The sequence below is a fragment of the Delphinapterus leucas genome, chromosome 7, assembly GCF_059928025.1.
Source record: "Delphinapterus leucas isolate spDelLeu-1000000601 "Yukka" chromosome 7, BTC_Dleu_Yukka2, whole genome shotgun sequence".
Taxonomy (NCBI): Eukaryota; Metazoa; Chordata; class Mammalia; order Artiodactyla; family Monodontidae; genus Delphinapterus; species Delphinapterus leucas.
In genome coordinates, this window is record NC_143135.1 from 104,264,446 (window position 1) to 104,285,859 (window position 21,414).

General features: G+C 45.0%; 1 pseudogene; it reads left to right on the plus strand.

Annotated features, from left to right (window-relative positions):
• The first annotated feature begins 579 nt into the window (after window positions 1–579).
• LOC115804202 (uncharacterized) lies at window positions 580–20,717 on the plus strand (annotated as a pseudogene).
• Window positions 20,718–21,414: the final 697 nt, after the last annotated feature.

Sequence of the window (21,414 nt, forward strand, 5' to 3'; positions counted from 1 at the left end):
CTCCTTAGGTTGGAAGCTGTCTTGCTTACAATGCTGTTTTAATTGTTCTCACACACTCTACCAAGCCTACCTTCCTTCCTGAAAAGGCTCAGCACAGACCCACTTTTCGGCTTTGAAAAGCAAAAGAGTGGAATGGAGTTTAAAAGGAAATACGAAGGCTTTCATAAAATGGAGTAAGGACCAAAGGCTCTAGCTCTAGAAGGTCAGTATTTTTAAGCAAATACTCCAATTGTTTTCTACTGTTCTGTCTGTGTCAATTCACAGAGAGTTGGGGCTTAAAGTGTGGTTGGTCTGGATTCTCTTCCTCTGACGAGGGATTGAGGACGTAGTCACACCACTGGTAGATCCACAGGAAGGAGAATGGATGAAGGAGTCTTCCACAGAGAATTGTGAGTAATGCCAAACAGAGACAGCATGCAGATACAGAGAGGCAAGGATCACAAGCCAGCCAAGGGAGCCTGAAGAGGAAGCCAGAGACCAGAGCAAGGGGCAGAGAGACAAGAGGACCAAGACAGGGAGCAGTGGGGTCGACAGCTGAAAGGGAGTCTGTTCTGACCTTGGGACTGAGGCAGGAGGTAGATGGGCGCCTCCCCGCCCCCAGGGTAAGCAGTTGGAGATTCGTTCCCTGTGGACCAATACTCCTAGAGAATAGCAGGACAATAGAGAGGGGGGACTGGGACCTGCCCAGATAGAAGATAAGAGACCACATATTTCTCATTCTCGAAGTCAAGGAGACCTTCCCAACTAGAAAGCTCCTTGGAGGTCAAAAGGGGAGTGCTGTCAACTACCCATAGGCTTCTTCAGTGGAATCCATCTTGGCTGAGAGATGTGCACGCACACAGGGGAAGACCCTGAGATATTCCAAATATGGACTCTGAACCAGGCAAAGCAAGATGATTGGCCAAAGGAAACCCGGAAGAAATGCCCCATATAAGTGATTTAAACTACCATGAGGGCGCGACTCTCTCTCTGAGCCAGCCAGTGTGTCTCTCCACACGTGCTGTACTCTTGTTTTCTCCTAATAATCACTTTACTCGTTTCACTACTTTCTATCTTTGTGGGAATTCTTTTCTGCAAAGCCGAAGGGCCAGGGCGTTGTCACTGCTCACTGGTCTAGTGGCTAGGATTCGGTGCTCTCACTGCCGCGACCCGACCTCAGTCTCTGGCCGGGAACCGAAACCCTGCTTCAAGCTGCTGCAGGCCGGGGCCACCGAGGTCAGGACCAAGGCTTCTATCAGCTGGCTTTTCTTGGCTCATGAAGGTGGTGGGGGCGTCGGGGGGGGCGGGGACGACTGGGTACCAAAGGGTGAAGGAGGACAGACACATAAGGTGTAAACCAGTTGACCTGCAGCCCCTCAGGAGGCTCTGACCTTCAAGATTTATTGAGATGATAGCAAATACAATCGTTGATGTAGAATCAACACTTACTCTGCTCCATGCTATCCTGTGTACATTCATTAAAAATGTAGTGATTAATATTTGCAGCAACAATGTTAAGTAGGTATCATGATCCCTGCTTTGCAGCGCAGAGAACTGAGACAGAGGTTAAATAATTTGCCTAAGACCACGTAATACCCGGCAACACTATGGTTTAAAGGGGTATCCCCGTGTCATCAGAGCCCTGGTTCTTCTCAAACCTGAGATAACTAAAAATGCACATTCCTCCTCCCTCCCAGATATTCTGATTCAACAGTTCCGGGGTGGGGCCTGGGAGTCTGCATTTTACCGTGCATCCCGGGGGGTGTTGACACGGGGACTCCAGTCCCCACGCCTGACATACCAAAATAGCACCCCACGCAGCAGCAAAGACCAGGAACAAGCATGCGGACGACAAGGGCGGAGCTACATCGGTGGAAAACATGTAGAAGAGGTTTCACCTGATAGTCCCTGAGAGTCCCGATCGTCTGCTTAATCTTTCCCAAAACACGTGCTTCCCATCATGTGGAAGTAACCAACCTGGTAAGTAGAAGGATGGAGCTTCCTCATGTCCCACAGACCCTACTTCCTTGCTGCATCCTGGGTTTGGGCAGCAGACAGATCCCCCTGTGCATCCCTGGGACTGTGTTCAAAGCCCTGCAGGCGGCAACATTAGGCACAGTCACTGCTCAGATGTGAAAAATCCCATTTCATAGGTTCTAACCAGAGTAGAAAGCTCTCAGCTACTCCAAAGACAGCTTTTAAACAAAGGGACTGCTTCTCACAATTACCCACCAAACAAAGCACGGTGATAAAAACCACTGCTAGTTTTCCCAACATCATTATCATGCAGGAAACCGGCATTTCTCCTGCTTTGGTTAAACTCTTGCACTCCTGAATCAAGCTGGGGCGGGGAGGGGCGAGAAATCCATCTTGTTCATGATGTTTCTCATCTCCCAGGGTCCCACCTTTAGGCCTGTAACTTTATTTTTACCTAGGTTTCCTTAAAGAGGTTGGGAGACTGGATTCCAGTGAAACCACAGGAGGCTATAACTAGTTTCTTTGCCATTTTCATCTCTTCTCCAAATAAGAGGAAAGGGGCCATTTGAATGACTCGTAATCTACATCAGCTGGAAATGTCCTTGAGGGTTTGTTTATTTCGTCTCAAAATCTCCTAAGTATTCTCTCTCCTTTCTTAGCTGCCCTTCCACTCCTGTGTGTCTGAACTAGCCTTTGTGGCCTCCACTGCAGGCCGAGGGCCAAGGCAAAAACAGATTCTTTTCATCTATTCAAGTGTGATCTGGGCCAGACAAGCCTGCTCCACAGGCCAAAAGCACGGGAAAGTATTCTGTATTCAGCTTTCAGCTCCACAGAGTCTATAGCAGGGGCCCTGCCCTTGGCAAGGCCACAGCGGTGACAAGGACCATTTGGCAGACATGGGAAAGCTGTTTGTTTGGCCCCTTCCCTTCACCTGGATGGGGTACCCTGGTAGAAAGAGCAGCAGGAATGGTACATCCTGTTCCTACCACTTTCTCTAAGTGCACGTCCAACCTTAAAAAAAAAAGAAAAAAAAACCTTCTTTTACCTCCAAAAGCAGCAATTTTTTTTTTTTTTGAGATGCCAGGTAAATTTAGAGAGCGTTACAGTTGCTTATATGGAGTTGATTAATATAACAATAATAAAGCTGGTATGTTAGCATGTGAGTATCAGCAGAGCTCCCAACCTGTCTTCAACACACGGAGGAGTCAATGTTTGAGGTATGATTAATAGGAGAAGAGAACTAAGTGAAAATAGAGATTGAGCTATTTAAGGAGACCTTTCCTAAAAACACGCTCTCTCTCTAGTGCCTTCAAAAACTGCACCTCAAACTAAGTATGATAATGTTATACAAAACAAGGGTGCCCACTATTCCATTTATTATTCGACAGTGTTCTAAATGTGCTTTATGAAAATAAGAATTACAAATATTGGCAAGGGAGCAGCAAAATTATCATGATTTGATTATAATATAGTATATCTAAAAAAACTAAAATAAAAACTTTTAGAAATAATATAAGAATTCAGTAAGATGGGAGGTTATCCAATAAATACACATTTTTATTATGGATATTATTTTATTTTATTGAGATATAATTGACATAAAACATATTAGTTTCAGATGTAAAAAATAATGATCTGATATTTATATATATTGTGAAATGTTGACCACAATAAGTCTAGTTAACACCCATCACCCTACATAGTTGCAATTTTTTTTTTTTTGGTGTGTGATGAGAAACTTTTTGTCTTTTAATTGTCATATTTAGACTATTTACATGATCAGGTGGCTTAAAAAACCTTTTTATTGGGGCTTCCCTGGTGGCGCAGTGGTTGGGAGTCCGCCTGCCGATGCAGGGGACACAGGTTCGTGCCCCCGTCCGGGAAGATCCCACATGCCGCGGAGCGGCTGGGCCCGTGAGCCGTGGCCGCTGAGCCTGCGCGTCCGGAGCCTGTGCTCCGCAACGGGAGAGGCCACAGCAGTGAGAGGCCTGCGTACCACAAAAAAACAAAAACAAAACCTTTTTATTGTAAACTATAGCTCACTTTCAGTAAAGTAAGGCATAATTATAGAACATACCCTGCACATACACTTTCTTTTATTCCAAAAATTAACCAGTTAGAAAATAAAAATGGAAACAACTCCCATTAACAACAAAAACATAAATTACCCAAGAATAAACTGAACACAAAATGTGTAGTACCTAAATGAAGAAAACTAAGCAAAGTAAAGAAAAGCCTAGTTCTTGGATAGTAAATCTCAGTACCGTAAGGATGTCAATTCTCCCCAAAAGAATCTATAAATGAAATGAATTCCATTCAAAAGGTCAACAAGATATTTAGGAAAAAACTATTCTGTTAAAGGATAATTTTCAAAAAGGTAACAGCATAATCATCCAGCAAATACAAAATGAACACGTCAAAGATCATTGATGAGGTAACCAGTAAGATGTTATGATTGATTCAGAGTATCTGAAAACTTCAGTATATATAATCAATTTAACAAAGAAATGTTAGGATAAGGTTGCCAAGTTTTTTGGGTTTTTTTAATGAGATTTTAAAAAATATGTTTATTTATTTGGTTGCACCAGGTCTTAGTTGCGGCAGGCAGGCTCCTTAGTTGTGGCATGCATGTGGGATCTAGTTCCCTGACCAGGGATCGAACGCTGGTTCGGGCCCCCTGCATTGGGAGCGCGGAGTCTTATCCACTGTGCCACCAGGGAAGTCCCAAGGTTGCCAAGTCTGATTTTTTTTTTTTTAAACTGATTAATTCCCAACAGGCTGTAAATCTTAGAGATGATCTGTTTCACAAGACAGAAATTATTTGCATCTCCACCAGACAAAAATCTAGAATTTAGCAAGTAATTTCACTAAGTCTGGGGCCTTAATCAACAGTAAACAATGAACTAAGTACATTTCTCTACAGCTCTAAAGTGATATGCTGTTCAAAAGATGTGCTGCTCACCTTTGTCTTATTTCCAGTATTTGGATGATTTTTCTGAAAATTCTAAAGGTCATGGAAAGAATAATCTTAAAAGTAACTAGGTAAATTTTGAAAAATAAAATAAGCAAAACAAAAACAAGGGAAGGGCAATTTTCCGTACCTACTAAAATAATAAAACAATTTCTAAAAAAAATAATAATAGGTAATAATACCTATAATAAATAGGAGGAGAGTGCCTTACCTTGGTGGGATTAGAGAGAGTATGACATCCATTTTCACCAACCATCCCTGCTTTGAAATTTGGGCAATAAATACTTGCTTACTCCCACCTGTGTCTCTGTCTCTCTGTCTTTATCTCTCTGTCTCTCTCAGACCTGCTTCCATCAAGCAAGCTGACTCCCCCCTGCCGCTCCCTCTACACCCAGCCCCACCGTTTCCAGTCTAGCCATCACCAAAGTCCTAATAATGTTATGCTTCAACTCCCGTGTAGCCCAGTCCTTTGTTTTTATACACTATTGGCCAGACCCTGAAGGTGGAGAGGTGTGAACAACTTTATTACAGTGATCACGACGTTCGTAGTAGTCTTTCACACCCAAGTGAGACTGTTATTTGGGGCACTATTTTGGCGTTTTTGGTGAAGTCTTTTCGTAGATTTTGAGACCCATAGCAAATTCCTTTCTATTGCCCAGTGTTCTCCAGAGTAAATTCATATACATCATTGATATCCAAAGCTGGAGCATCTCTTTTTTTTTTCCTTCATTACTCTCTTAATAGTCTTTTGGTCCAATGATGTACTGGAAGAACGTGGAAGTAAATGAATCAAGAGATCTGAGATTTCATCCAGAATCTGCCTGGATGTGTTTTCTCATTTGTGAAAATGAAGATGATTGGACTCTTCAGAGTACTTTCTGCTCTGGTTCCATGGCTACAGTGCTTCAGTCACATGCTCTCCCATGGTCTGAGTATTGCCAAGGGAGGCACACCACACTCAAGTCTCAAAAGCTCTCCTTTCTCCTGTACCTCTTGAACTAGCTTAATATTGGCAGTTTAGGGTTATTGGGGTTTAGGTTAGAGACACCAGTTGCCCACTCCCTCCCTGGGGTTCTTGCCAGTAGAATAAAAATCAAAGGGTTGTCTGAATAGGGGTCAAAGCCCTCTAGTAATAGCTACACAAAGAACTTATCTAATTTTTATTTAGACCGGGGTTGGTTTCTGACTGACCCAGAATCCTCGGCTAACCCCCTATTTCCTTACTAATTTAGTTAATCTCGTCTAAAAGATAATTCCCAAATCTCTATCTAGCAGTCTTTCCTCTCAGAAGACCACTTCGACATTCAGGAAGCTGAACATTCTTGGTAACAATGTGTGGTTGTAATACACAGAGATACAGAATTATTTTCCTTAATTATAACAGGTCAGAGCTTTCCTCTTGGTCATGTGGTATCTTCTTCAGGAAAAAAACAAAGACTGTATCACTAACTTGCCCAAATCTCTGTGGAAAGTGAGAAGTTTAATCATTCCAGTGCTTTGCCTGTGAGTCTGAAACTAATCAGATGACTGACTGAAATTTTCATGTTTCACTCAAGTGTTCTGTGCAGGTAGGCAGAGCTGGACTGACTCGGTTTAGAACTGACCACCTAGACGGCACTCCTGCCGCTGTGGACCGACTCGGTTTAGAACTGACCACCTAGACGGCACTCCTGCCCCTGTGGACCGACTCGGTTTAGAGCTGACCACCTAGACGGCACTCCTGCCCCTGTGGACCGACTCGGTTTAGAGCTGACCACCTAGACGGCACTCCTGCCCCTGTGGACCGACTCGGTTTAGAGCTGACCACCTAGACGGCACTCCTGCCCCTGTGGACCGACTCGGTTTAGAGCTGACCACCTAGACGGCACTCCTGCCGCTGTGGACCGACTCGGTTTAGAGCTGACCACCTAGACGGCACTCCTGCCCCTGTGGACCGACTCGGTTTAGAACTGACCACCTAGACGGCACTCCTGCCCCTGTGGACCGACTCGGTTTAGAACTGACCACCTAGACGGCACTCCTGCCCCTGTGGACCGACTCGGTTTAGAGCTGACCACCTAGACGGCACTCCTGCCCCTGTGGACCGACTCGGTTTAGAGCTGACCACCTAGACGGCACTCCTGCCCCTGTGGACCGACTCGGTTTAGAGCTGACCACCTAGACGGCACTCCTGCCCCTGTGGACCGACTCGGTTTAGAGCTGACCACCTAGACGGCACTCCTGCCCCTGTGGACCGACTCGGTTTAGAGCTGACCACCTAGACGGCACTCCTGCCCCTGTGGACCGACTCGGTTTAGAGCTGACCACCTAGACGGCACTCCTGCCCCTGTGGACCGACTCGGTTTAGAGCTGACCACCTAGACGGCACTCCTGCCGCTGTGGACCGACTCGGTTTAGAACTGACCACCTAGACGGCACTCCTGCCCCTGTGGACCGACTCGGTTTAGAGCTGACCACCTAGACGGCACTCCTGCCCCTGTGGACCGACTCGGTTTAGAACTGACCACCTAGACGGCACTCCTGCCACTGTGGACTGACTCGGTTTAGAACTGACCACCTAGACAGCACTCCTGCCACTGTGGGAAAAGAGACTGATGAACGATTTAAGATTTATATGTATCTTGACGATTCGAACGGAAATGTTAAATATTCAGCCTATCTACCTTGCAAGTCCCTACTTGATTTAAAGCATAAATTAATACCACCGGATTAACTAGCAGCAAATATCTCATCTGGAGCTATATTAGGATGTACCCACGGAAATAATACAATACTTATTTGTAGCAAATAAAATATTTATCTTTGGTATCTTGTTTGAAGGCTATTAATTGTTCCTAAAAACCTGCAAAATATTTTCAAACATTTCAATTAGGTAATGAAAGTTTGACTCCACATATTTTAATTCCTGTTTGTGGATTTTTTTAAATATAATTCTGATATTTCATCACAATCCTGTTTCCCTTGTAAAGACTTTTTATCAAGCATCCAAATTGTTTTACTATTTTAAAAAATAACATACCACACAGTGGTGATTGTATTAAAATTTACAATACTAAAAAAGTCAAGCATTAGAATAGGAATTACATTGCGCTTGTAAAGCAGAGTCCCAGCATGAAGCCTGAACTACACTCCTTGCAGATGCCCGCCTGTCTGGGCTTGTCTGATGACCAGCAACACAGGCGGTTCAGGGATCTACATGGCAAGGGAACAGAGGAGCTTAATTCAAAGAAACAGATCTAGAAATTGTGAAGACAGCAGCCAGCCCTATTCTGACAACCCTGTATCATTTAGAGTTCTTTCAAGTGCCAGTAACAGAATATACCCGAAAGTGGAGAAAACAATTAACCAGATGTTCAAAGGCAGTTCGTGTCCAGGATTGGTGGTGTGACCTGGAGATAGGTCAAGGGCCTGAGTGTTTCCCACCCAGGTCTTCACTCCCCTCACGGAGTCACTGCTCACAAGATGACTCAGCATTTCTAAGCAACATATCCAGTGAAGAGGAAGGGACATTTGTCTTCACGGGTCCCTTTCTGTGAGAGAAGCTTCCCAGTTGCCTTCCCTTCTGGATCTCCTCGGACAGAAGCAGGCCATATGCTCACCCCCCGCCACTGCAAGAAACTAAAGTGCTTTATCCTTGCAGGAATTCTCCACCAGCAAGGAAGAGTCTGCCGAAAACGTCTAAACCACTGGGGGATATCCCATATCACCTACAGAAGGTTCATGAGATGGAAGAAAGAGGTAGAGTACACAGCATGATATGTGGATACTAGGGGTCTGACCAGGAGAAACTTTGGGCTCTCCAAAAACACCAGATTTTTTTCCTACCAAGCTGCCTTTGAACCAGGGCAAGATTCTTCCAGAGAAGCGGTTTGTCAAAGACAAATGGCAATCAGAATTTGCATTTGACAGCGTGTAATAGATAACACCCAAAAAAACAGTGGTTGACCAAATTAGAAGTTTTATTTTTTTCTTACGTTAGAAAGCACCTGGAGGAACAGAGTCCAGGGTGGCTATGGTAGCTCCACGACGTCATCAGAGACCCAGCTTCCTTTTATCTTTCCTTTAAGCCATCCTTAGCGTATGTTGTCTCCATCTTCATGACACCCAAGTGGCACCTACTCTACCCTCTTCCCCAGGCATCATGACCACAGTCTGAGAGGAATAAGAAAGGATGAGGGGCAATGGTGAGTGCCCCTGAGTTATTTCTCTTTAAGGAACATCACTGAAAGTCTTACGCAGTAACTTTGGCTTTCATTTTAATGGCAATAACCGTCACATAAAACTTCAGCTGCCAAACAGATTGAGAAATGTACTTTTACAGGAGATTCATGCCATCCTGAATAACGTCAAAATTCTGATTGTAAGAAAGAAGAAAGTCAATTTTGGCTTAGTAACTAGAAATTTTGGTTACAAAAACTGGAGTTTTTTTTGTGAAAACTAAGAATGGAAAACAGTATAGTGAATCAGTGGTGGGAAAGGGTATTTTTCCCAATTCATTTAATTTCGGTGGGTGGATTATGGGAAAGAGATAGAAAGAGATCATTTTCTGCTAGGAACCGTGTTTGCTCAGGAAATGAGCAGGTGATTGTTGACGGAGCAGTGAGGACAGCACCATGGGGACCAGGCTGAAGCTCAGCAGCGAGTTCCACAGACACACCTGGGATTTACCTCACACATTTTAACTGCACAGACTCTGAGTCAATACGGATATGGGTAACCAGTGAGAGGAATTTTGCAAGGCCCCCGGGATATATACTTTGAAGATATAAGGCTTGTTCTATGTTTCTTCTGCTAGTGAAATCTTTCTATAATCCTATGGAGGATTGACTTGCGGGGGTGGATGAGATGGGCTGGGAATATCTGATTTTCCCACAGGTGCTGGGAGAGTATAAGTCAAATGAAGTAAAGAAACTAATGATGGGGCTGACCAGATAGGACACGTTTAATTTGCCCGGTCTCTCTTTTGGAAACAACATAGAGCATAAAAGAGAGTTACATTGAATATAAACAAATCCCCCAAATGAGAGAGATATAGTCAAAATGAGAAGAGACACATGTAGGCTAGAATCATTAGACAGGGCTTCATGGAGGAACTAGGTCTTAAATTGGACCTCACAAAAGTAGGAAGAATTTGGATTCTAAGAGCAGGGAACGAGGAGGACACTCTGTTGATGTGTGGTGAAAACTCTGAGAAAAAGGAAAAAGCTGTTCAGAGAGAAGGTTCAGAGAGAAAATTTCTTCCAGCAGGTTCTGGGACATGGGGGAGGACAGGAGGATGGGAGAGGTAAATCAGTGTGGGGAGGGGACCAGGGGGGCCCTAACTCACCCAACTCCCCTCACCTTTCTTTTGCTAACACTTCCAGGTAATTGTCCAGCCATACAAAAACTTAAGAAAATCAGAAACCAATTCAAATAAAACTTTGATGGATAATATCACGGTAGGTATTGGTGGTAGGAGTATAAACAGGTACAGTCACTTGGAAAGCCATCTGGCGGTACTTAGTAAAGAGCGGTTTACATATGTGCTGTGACACATCACTTCTACATATATAGATATGAGCTATATATATGATTTATATATATAAAATTCCCCTAGTGTCCATAACTAGGGGGCTGGATACATAAAATGCTAAGAATGTATCCTATGGAATAACATGTTGCAGATTGAAGCACTGAACTAGATATACAGTTAGTGACATGGTTGGATATTAAAAACATAGTTTTGAATTTAAAAAAAATGCTTTTTCATTTGGCTGTGGTGTAGCATGCGGCATCTTAGTTCCCTGACCAGGAATTGAACCCGTGCCCCCTACAGTGGAAACGTGGAGTAGCACAATTAGACACATAAGTCAATTAAAAACACATACCTACAAAACACTACATTATTTACAAGAACTCATGGAGGAAAGGAATAAAAATAGAGACTGGGGATGAAGGGAAGCAATTCATCCATCAATGAAGAGCAGAGCCTCCATACAATGGTGTGTGCTAGGAACTCGCCCCTTAACCCACAGTTTGCCCTTACCTCTCCTCCCTCTGGGGGAAGGAGACACTCTTAGACCTCCAAGAATTTTTAAAGGTATGATTAGCACTAGAACATATAATTCTCTCATGCATAAAACTGGGATAATAGTAAGAAGAATCTCACTGGGTTGTCAGGAAAATTAATGGAGATCAAATCTTAGATGCCTAAAAGGAGCCATGCCCAGCTGTTAGGTGTTTGACTAACACTAACGGGCAAAGAGACTCACTCTGAACTTCATACCAATCGCACAGGGTGTGCGTTCAATTCCTGCCTCAGCAAAACAATAAAGTGTTACGTCAGAGGCTTTCAGAGTCAAGCAAATAGTCGAAACCAGTCGGGGTACGTTAGGTCCTCAAGTGCAAGGGCACACGGTCCTGCTCCACAGAGAAAATAATATGACTGTTGATGGAGGCTTAGGGAAGCTCATGACCACCAATGTTCTCCCATACAGTCAGTCTTAGCCCAGTGCGCTGCCCCTGTCTGACCATTACTCACCAGAGTCGGCAGTCCTGCCAATTCAGTGATTACCAGGCAGCAGGAGCTGAGTGGGGAAGGGAAATGTGCAGGCCAGCTGACGCTGCAGGGGGGAGAAGACCAGCCAAAGTACAGTGACTGAAGCTGGCATTTGGTCAGAGGATGGGGATTTTGCTGGTCTTTGGGCAAAGGTCTGGCAGTGTACCCTTAGGTCTTTGGGGCACAATGTGTAATCTGAAAAAGTAATTTAGAGCAGTCTATTATTGGGGATAATGCATTGTTTGTAGCCACATTTACAAAGATTAGAGGTCTGAGAAGCATTACAGTGTTCCCTCTATTACGAACCCATAGCAGTTCAGAATATAATCCAAGGCCGCTTGAAATTGAAGTGAAGTGTGACCAAAATATTCTCTGTTACAAAACTACTGTCCATGCAAGAGGAAAGTGCTTTACCTTTGCACCCAATGAAGGAACTTTTTAGATATCCTATTTATCCTGCTACAGTATGTCATTCACAGAACCTATAAATCGTCTACTCCTCAGACTCAAAAAGGTGGGACATCCTGAAAAACGCAGTCAACCAAAGGAATTCCCACCTGCCTGCTGTAGATGAAATCAGACTGAACCCTAGGATTCCGTCTGATGATCCCTCAAGAGCTCTGCCACACCTAAGTTATCTAGTATGTGAACAGGGAACAAATTGAGAGTTTCAAGGAACCTTAGAGATCTCCCAGTCCAATTACTTCTTTGTAGAAGTTGTGTTTCAGAGAGGATAACTTGCCCAATGTCAAGCAGGTGGCTCATTCCTTTTTTTTTTTTTTTTTTTTGCGGTACGCGGGCCTCTCACTGTTGTGGCCTCTCCCGTTGCGGAGCACAGGCTCTGGACGCGCAGGTTCAGCGGCCATGGCTCACAGGCCCAGCCGCTCCGTGGCATGTGGGATCTTCCCGGACGGGGGCACGAACCTGCGTCCCCTGCATCGGCAGGCGGACTCCCAACCACTGCGCCACCAGGGAAGCCCTAGCTGGCTCATTTCTATTCAACATATGTTTACTGAATACCTACTATGTTCCAGGCGTCCTAGTAAATACTAGGAATTCAGGTAGCATGAATCATTATAAAACATGGCATATTAGTGAAGCATGTACACTAGAGCCAGACTCACAGTAAAGCACTGAATGTGCGTTTATCTTAGCTTCACTGCTTACTAGCTGTGTGACCTTGGGCACACTTAACCTCTCTATGCTTCAGTTTCATTACCTGCAAAAGAAGGTAATAATGAGACTATAACTCATGGGATTGCTATATGACTTGAAAGAATCAATATACTTAATGCACACAGAACAGAACAGCGGCTGGCACATAGTTCTCTGTAAGTATTTGTCAATTAAAACACCAGGTTTCTGCTCTGCAGAAGCTCTCCATCCTTTGTTTAGACAGTTAGCTCAGCACACTGGGGGAGCGCTAGGCTAGCCATCCTAATTGGTGTTACATGTGGCTTGAAGGCACAGGCTCGTCTAACTGACTAGTGAGTCCCCCCACCCGGTGCCAAGTACCGCTCCTGGCATGTGATAGACTTCTCAGTATTTGCCGAATGGATGATTGAATGGGTCCCAAAATTAAAGAGTCAGGGAACAAGTATCATGGGAAGCAAATAAATATTTGAATGGTACCTTAAACGTTGAGAAAGAAAAGCAGCATTTCTTCCTGTAGAGAAGGGACAAGAGATTCTAGACAGTTGAAGCAGCAGGAGCAAAGTCACTGGGTTGTCAAGGCGACTAGCTTTCTGCCTCTCTCCATATAGCCTACTCTTCTCACTTCCTTTACCCAAGGGATTTGGGAATTGGATCTGGGTGTGCCATGGAATCTGCAGCTCTCAGCTCCTGATGGATTATAGAGCCCCATTCTGATGAAACCAGGTGGTAATGAAGATGCTCAAGGGATATCCGTTGTTCTATCCTTTAACACATGTTCCTTCAGAGGGAGCTGGCTGATTTCAGAAATCCAGCAGGGATTAAAGTACTGAATGTGTATTTACTTAGCCCATCTGTTCATGGCGAGAGTTTGATTACATTTGACTGTTAATGTAATTGATATTTTCCTTGAGTTTGATCCTCCTCCACGAAGGACTAGTTTTATAGTTACTTTCAATTAAACTACGTATAATTAAATAATTTACTTTAGAAAAAATTTGACATTTATTAATCATCTGGTGGTTCTCATGGCAGAGATATCTGATTGTGCCCCAATATCCATTCTCTCCTTCTTCTATAGCAATAACATCCTTTTTTTTTTGGACACGCTGTGAGGCTTGTGGGATCTTAGTTCCCCGACCAGGGATTGAACCCGGGCCCTCGGCAGTGAGCGCACAGAATCCTAAGCAATGGACCACCAGGGCAGTCCCAGCAATAGCATTCTTGATTTTTATCTGGGCCCATGAACACTGAGGATAAAGACTATATTTCCCAGCTTCTCACACATCCATAGGTGGCCAAGTGACTAAGCAGACATGATATGTTCAATTTCCAAAAACAGTGCATTTTAAAAGAATGACATTTTCTTCTCCTTTTCTTCATATCCTTCCCTCTGGATGGAATGTCGATGTAATGCCTAGAGTTAAAGCAACCATGTGAACCTTGTGAGGTGAATTCGGGAGTAGAAGAAAATGTTTAGGAGAGCAAGTAGAAGAAGTCTGGGTTTTGATACTCCATGGAGTACTGTATCGGAGTGCCTACCTCCCGACTTTTCCTTTTTTATTTTAAATTTTTTCCTTTTGCCTACATCACGCGGCATGCGGGATCTTAGTTCCCTGACCAGGGATCAAACCCGTGCCCCCCTGCAGTGGAAGCGTGAAGTCTTCCCACTGCCAGGGAAGTCTCCAGACTTTTATATAAGAGTGACATAAACTTCTGCTCATTTTAGCTACTGTTAGTTTTGAGTTTGTTGTGGCTTTTTTTCTTGCAGCCACACCTAACCCTAACTTAAATGGCTTCGTCTTGCTACCCATCCTGACATCTCCTTTGTCCCCTCCAAGTCATTTGTTACCACTCAGAGAATAAAAACTAAGGTTTCCCAAGCAAATAAGAATAATAATGACAATAATAATAATCAAAAGGATAAATACGTTGCAAAAACTTTGCTTCTTCCTTCCCCATCGGAAAATATCACCTTGTGAATTTCACGGCCACTTTAGTTTTTGGAAGGTCTCATTTGCATTCTATAAATGTAGATGATTAAGAGTCATTCTGGGAGTGGGAAGGGAAGTAAGGGATAAAATACGTGGAAAAGGAGCAGCAATGTTAACTGAAAGCAGTTTAGGCAGAGGAAGATAAGACTCCAGCAGTATGTAAATTATGATACAGCCATAATGCAAAGCTCCCCAATGATTAAAGAGTGTGTTCTAGAATCACATGTATTGCTTTGGGGAAATCTGCAGGATATTTTGTCAAGTGAAAAAGTAGATTTCAGGCGTGGGGAGGCGCGGCGGGGCAAGCCCGCGGCGCCCGCCTCCAGGGGGCCCAGACCCGCCGCCGGGCGTCTTGGCGTCCCCGCGAGTCCGAGCCGGAGCCGAGCCCGAGCGCGAGCGGGAGCCGCCCGCCCTGGACCACAAGCCCCTGCTGCCCGAGCGGCCGCCCGCCTACCACCTGGAGGCCGGCCAGGGCGACTAAGCGTGCGGCCCGCACCGCTACGGCGCCCTCCCCGCGGCCGCCTCCCCCTGCCTCGTCACAGGGTTACCCCATCACCACCCCAGGGTCTGCAACATCCACAGTCGAAATGTCAGCCGGCACCGTGCCAGTTCCATCGTTGTCGTTGGAGGCTGCCCTGTCTGCAGGGTCGGGGCTCTGGAGGACTCCTTCACCTTCCTGGGCATCTTCCTGGCCATCGTCTTGTGCCCCTTTGGGTTCATCTGCTGTTTTGCCTTGAGGAAGCGAAGGTGGCCCAACTGTGGAGCAAACTTTACTTAAAGGGAACAGCACACCTGGTTTCCCCACACCCAGCTCTCTTTTTCTAATGTAAATGTCGTGTACAATAGCTTTATGGGATTCAGCTTCAGGACTGTTCTGTAAAGTGAGGTGGGACTGGGCACTGCCAGGAGGAGCTGAGGGCACAGCGGTCGGGAGTGTGGACGCGCACGGCACTGCTCCCAGGTCAACGACAGCTCAGTAAAGCACTGCTTTTATTTTTCACAGTCTTCAATTTGAGAAAGGTGAGAAATAGTGTTTTAAATAAATGAGATCCATACCATTGTCAAAAAACAAAAAAAGATTCCAGTATAATAAATAAATACATATTTATATAGACTTAGAACAAACAGGAACTATGGAGACCAAAATGTTACCAGTATTTATCTCTGGCTAGTAGGATTATAGATGATTTTTATTTTCTTTTATTCTGTTTATTTGTATTTTCTAATTTTCCATGATCAACACATATGATTTATATACATTTTAAGTTGTTTAAAAAGCAATTCTTGGGACTTCCCTGGTGGTCCAGTGGTTAAGACTCCACGCTTCCAATGCAGGGGACACGGATTCGATCCCTGGTTGGGGAACTAAGATCCCACATGCTGCTCGGCGGAAAAATAAAGGCAATTCTTAGGTGGTGGCAGGAATAAACCTCCACACTTGCATGAGTCAGAGCGATGTCAAGTTATGCTGTGATGACAAACAAAACCCTAAAATCTCAGGGCCTTAACACACCAGAGGTGGATATCTTATGCCTGTGTGGGTCAGTGGGGACATCTGTCCATCAGGTGTGGCTCAGGGATCCATCTCAGCTTGCAGGTCTCAAGGTCAATGCACGGGAAAGGAGAGGTAGAGAAGACATTTCCATTTCTAGTTGACCTGTCAGAGCTTGCGCATAGCCCTTACCTACCTGCAAGGGAGGCTGGGAAATTGGGGGAGTCTATGGGGTATACTAAGTGAGCACTGTCTCTGCCACATACACACACGGTGATTACGTTTTTCTCATCCAAAACCCAAAATTTAAAGCATGACAAGTAAATAATTGACTTTAAAACTGATTTTTAAAAGTACACACACAACAGAATAAATGGTTGCGTGCTTACCACAGTTTTTAAAATAGTCAACAATGGCCTCGGCTGTGAGGAAGGGGGAGGAAACTGGGAAAAGATGAGGCCAAGACTAAAGGTGTCCTCTTCCCCCTCCTAGCTCTTTAATACATAAAGTTAAGTCTCAACCGTAGTCCGAGTGGAGAGAGGGAAGACAGGACTGAGACGGGAAAGGGCTGGCCAGGAGAAAGAATGAGGATTTCTGAGGGACTAGGAGGTAGAACATGGACCTCTCCTCGTAGACCATGGAAATACCAGGCAGATGCGTGAGCTGGCTAGAAACTGGGGAGGAGAGCTGGTCCAAGTAGGATGGAAAAAGTTAGGAAGACTGCCAGATCTGGGCAGTGCCCAAGGTGGGAATTAATGTCAGAATAAAAAGCCAAGAATGTGGGGTGGGGATGGAAGTGGAATTTGAGCAACTCCCTTCAAATGTGCCCTACCATTTGGTTCATACTCTCAAGAAACTGCAGGTTGTGACTTGTCATCAGTTTGATTTAAAGGTACATGGGTAAGACAGACAACAGAAACCAACTCAGCAGTACCCTGGCCTACAAGAAGAGCCCACAGTCTAAATTAGGGACCAGGGCTACATGGAAAACTGAAGGCTGAATCAGACATCATTCCAGACATAGACTGGGGCAGGCTGTGGAGACAGTGGGGATAGACGGCTGACATCAGGAAGGCAGTAGTGACTCCAGGTGATCTGAATGGTTGGGTCAGGACCCCAGCAAGCAGCTGGGGATGGTGAGAGGAGGGTCCAGCTCCCCAAAAGGTTCTAGCAAGAGAGACTGTGACTGGGGTCCTACTAAGGGACAGGGCTTCATAACAAGTGCCACCCGAGAAGGAGAACTGGAATACCTATGTGGAAAGCAAGGAAAATAGTCATCGTAGGCAAGAATAAAGGAGAAAGGGAGACTGCAGCTTTGAGGGTATATGGTTGCCCAGGGCTTCACTTCTGATAAAGGGGTAGGACAGAAAGATCTATAGATGAGGCACCTTCTCTCCTGCCTGACTTGGTCTGCATTGGCTTCGGGATGGAGCAGAGTTGGGCCCATGGATAGAAGGCATCGGTACCTGAATCAAAGCAGGTTTGGTGAGGCTGAATGCATATCTACTAACAAAACTTGCCCAACAATTCAGAAAAGCTTTTCCGAGACAGCCTAGTAAAGAGGTTATTCACCTTGTAGGTAGGTTCTTCCACTCACCCAACAACAACATCCATGTGGCTAGGTATCACCAGTTACTGACACAGAGAAGTAGGGTGGGAGGAAACACTTAGACTGGCCGAGTTACCATTATTTACCAAGCTACTGCTATTGGTTTATTGAATACCTTGGGTGAAAATCCCGTGTTTTGTCTCCTTGAAAGGTATTTTAAGACACAGATAACCTTTTTTTTAAAAGTTAGCTTTTTTGTTTGTTTGTTTTTTGGTTTTTTTTACTTCTTTAGCTGAATGTATCTATTGTGCATGAATGCCTGGGCTTGAGTGCTCGGGACAGCACGGTGTGGAAGGAAAGCTCTGGATTAAGAATCAAAGATTCCAAATTCTCCTATGGTTCTAGTGAGGACCAAAGAAAGCAATGTTTAAATGACCCAATGTAATCGAAAAATGAGGTGCGTGTGGGTATCTACCCATCCAGCAACTCACCCCAGGGTCAGGCAGGGACCCTGCTAAGTGAATGAGAACCATGTGCAAGACCTGGCAGCCTTTCAGAAAAGGTGTCCCCGGCTGGGACTCCAGGAGTAAGAGCAGTGGGCGGGGCTTGTCTGGAATGGTCAGATTTCTGAAAGTAACCCTTCCAGAAGCTGCTGGGAATTGAGGAGATTGCGAGGCAGAGAGAAGCCCAGTAAACTGAGTCAGTGTGATTTGGCCTCCTGGCAGCAAGTAAGGGATGCCCGGAAGGGCCAGAAGGGACAGGTTAGGGGGCACGGTCTCACCTACCATTCCTGGCTGAGAAAACCTCCCTCCGCCTCTGAGCTGCCACAACATGGCAGGCCTTAGGGATCAGCATGTCTCACTGCCCCTCCCTCCGCTATGACCCCGAGTAAAATGTTTCCTTTGAGACTGCAAAAGATTTTCATGTTTTAGAAGCCACTTTGCAGGTGTGATAGGAGGTCTAGCAAAACAAGTCAGGCTGGGCTCTCAAGCCTTTATCAACTAATGCCTTATCAGTCATGCCTTATCTCTTAACACCTCCGTAGGAATTAATTAGCTGAGTGTCAGCTGAAAGTAAGAATGGATCAGAAGAGGAGGAGGAAGTAGTTGGAGAAAAAGGTCCTTTGTCACGACAAGTAAGTGCATGACAATGTGCTTACTGCAGTTTTGCTTGCCTTGGTCCTGAATATGCCACCGAAAGTAGTTGACTCTCCCCTTCCCAAACTATGGGGACCATTGGATACAGATGCTTAATTATCAAATGGTGTTAACTCATCGTCATTGTAATTTGTTGATGCCCCAAATCACCCAGTTGCAAAGGATGACTGATCCAAAATGGTATCCTAAAAATTAAGGTATGGGAATTCCCTGGTGGTCCAGTGGTTTGGACACCACGATTTCACTGCCAAGGGCCTGGGTTCGATCCCTGCTTGGGGAACTAGAATCCCACAGGCCGCGTGGCTTGGCCATAAATAAATAAGATAAAAATCAAGGTATGCCAGCTGGTATTTATTAAATGTCTCTATCCTCAGAGAGACTAGGCATTGGGGGAAATATATATATATATATATATATATATATATATATATATATGGAGGATTCCTGTAGACTTTACATTCTAGGATTCAGATTCAACTATTATTTACCAAGCTCCTCTCATGTGTTAAGTATATATCATCTCATTTAATTTTACCAAATCCCTACATAATAATAATATAAGTATTATTATCCCAGTTCTTATTCCCAGGGCATTCAAGTCCAAGCCCAGCACTGTTTCTACTATGTTACGGTGGGGTGGGGAGTAATATAGTCAGTACACAGAAGCTTGAAGAGCTGAGATACATAAACATACTCATGAGTCACTAACACAGCTTGACACATCGTAATTAAGTGTCACGTATTTGGGAAGGGGGGTGACAAGGATAAAAGCTGGGAGAGGGAATTGACTGAAGGGTGGGGAGGGTGAAGCAAGGTGGAGCTCCTCTGAGCTTTCCCGGATGAGGTGAGGGTGGAGCCGATTATCCCGGGGGGGACAGGCTGGGACCCCGTGGAGAGGTGGTAGTGGCAGGAACAGCCTGCTGTCTGAAATAACAGAGACAGTGAGTCTGTCGGTGACATCCTTTTAACCTGTGGTTAAGGGTGGGCGCTCCCAGTCTCCTGGATGCAGGTAACCAAGGAACTCCACTGCTGCTCAAGGTAAACTGTAGAGCATCAGCCTCCAGCATAGACACTGATGTGCTAATTCCAGCCCAGGCTGGCAGACAGCAGGGGCTCTGTCTAGGAGAGCTGGAGACAACACATTGGAAAGGAGGGAAATGAGCTTTGAGCTATTTTTAGTGCTGCATCTCTGCGCAGAGCGGACTTGAGGCACGTGCATGCCTGCAAATTCATCAGATGGGAATATATTCACGTACAGCCTGCTCACTAATGTCCTCTCCAACCAAAAGATGCCTTTCTACAACCTAACTTGTGGTGACATCATTTTCTACCCACTGTCATATACTGATTCTCTGCTGGGCAACTTCCTAAGCCCTCTGCCGAAGGTGTGTCCAGGGAAATAGCAACCACTGAGAAATCAGCAGCTTTTGGCATCATAGGAAAAGGAAAGTTTCTCAATTTCCCAAATTTTTAACAAGTGCCAAATATAAACTCAGCTTGGTTGGAAATATAAGCACAATGGAATTCTGTAGAACCTTAAAGGAAGCCACAGACGATTTTCCCTGAGCTGCAGTGGAAACTCTACACCCTCAAAACACCCAAGAGCTTTCCCACCAATAAAACTTGTTGGCAGAGCATTACATCATCAGAAAAAATTCTGATTGGCTGAGTACTGTCCTCAAGAAAAGACCCATTTCTGGCAGCAAAAACTTTTCCAAGAGCCTTTTGGGGCATCAGACACCATATTTAGTTTCCTCCTTTTAGCGCAGAACTTTCGTAAGAAAACCAGCACGTAGGTCATTTGAGAAGCTGCTTCTGCCAGAACTTAGGCAAAAACTCTGAAGTTGCTTTTGGTGCCTTGGCGCTGGCCTCTGGGCTGGTGGTACCTACCCTGGTAGGTGGGAAAGTGCAAAGAGGTTTAATGAGGAGCCTGCTACTCCTTCTGTCACCAGCTTCCAGATTAGACATGGCTAAGGTGTCTGAGAGCATCTGCCAGGGAATGTCATAAGAGAGGCTACTGTGAAGCCAAATTAAAGGAGCCCAGCGAGCCAGGCAGTCTTCAAGTTAGAAATGTTCATTAATTGCTTGTATGTGATGTATTAGGCTAGGCAGGTGGGCCCTTGCCTTCAAGGAAGACAGGAACATTCATTCAGGCCGCCTTTCCCATGAAGAGATGCAAGGAAGAAGCTGAAACAGAGCAAGTCCTACATATTTCCTGAAAGGAAACATCGAGGGTTTTACTGATTGTTCTTTGGCTGGAAATAAGTAAAAGGAAGTATAACCCCACTGTTCTGACCATGCCCTCCCCCCAAGCCCTGCCCCCATGATTTTCGTCTGCCCTGTGTAGTTCCTGTTCATCTGTAACTACCTCTCAGGTGAAAGCTGTAACTTGAAAACAGGCAGACAAGTTAGAATTGTGTGGCACCCAGCTACTCCTGCTTTATTACTCTGTGTTTACTCTTTATTCTTCCCCATTTCCTCTCTTTTTTTCTTTCTTTCCTTCCTTCCTTTTCTTCCTTTCCTTCTTCCTTCCCTCCCTCCCTCCCTCCGTCCCTTCTTTCCTTCCTTCCCTCCCTTCCTCTCTCCTTCTTTCTTTCTTCCGTTC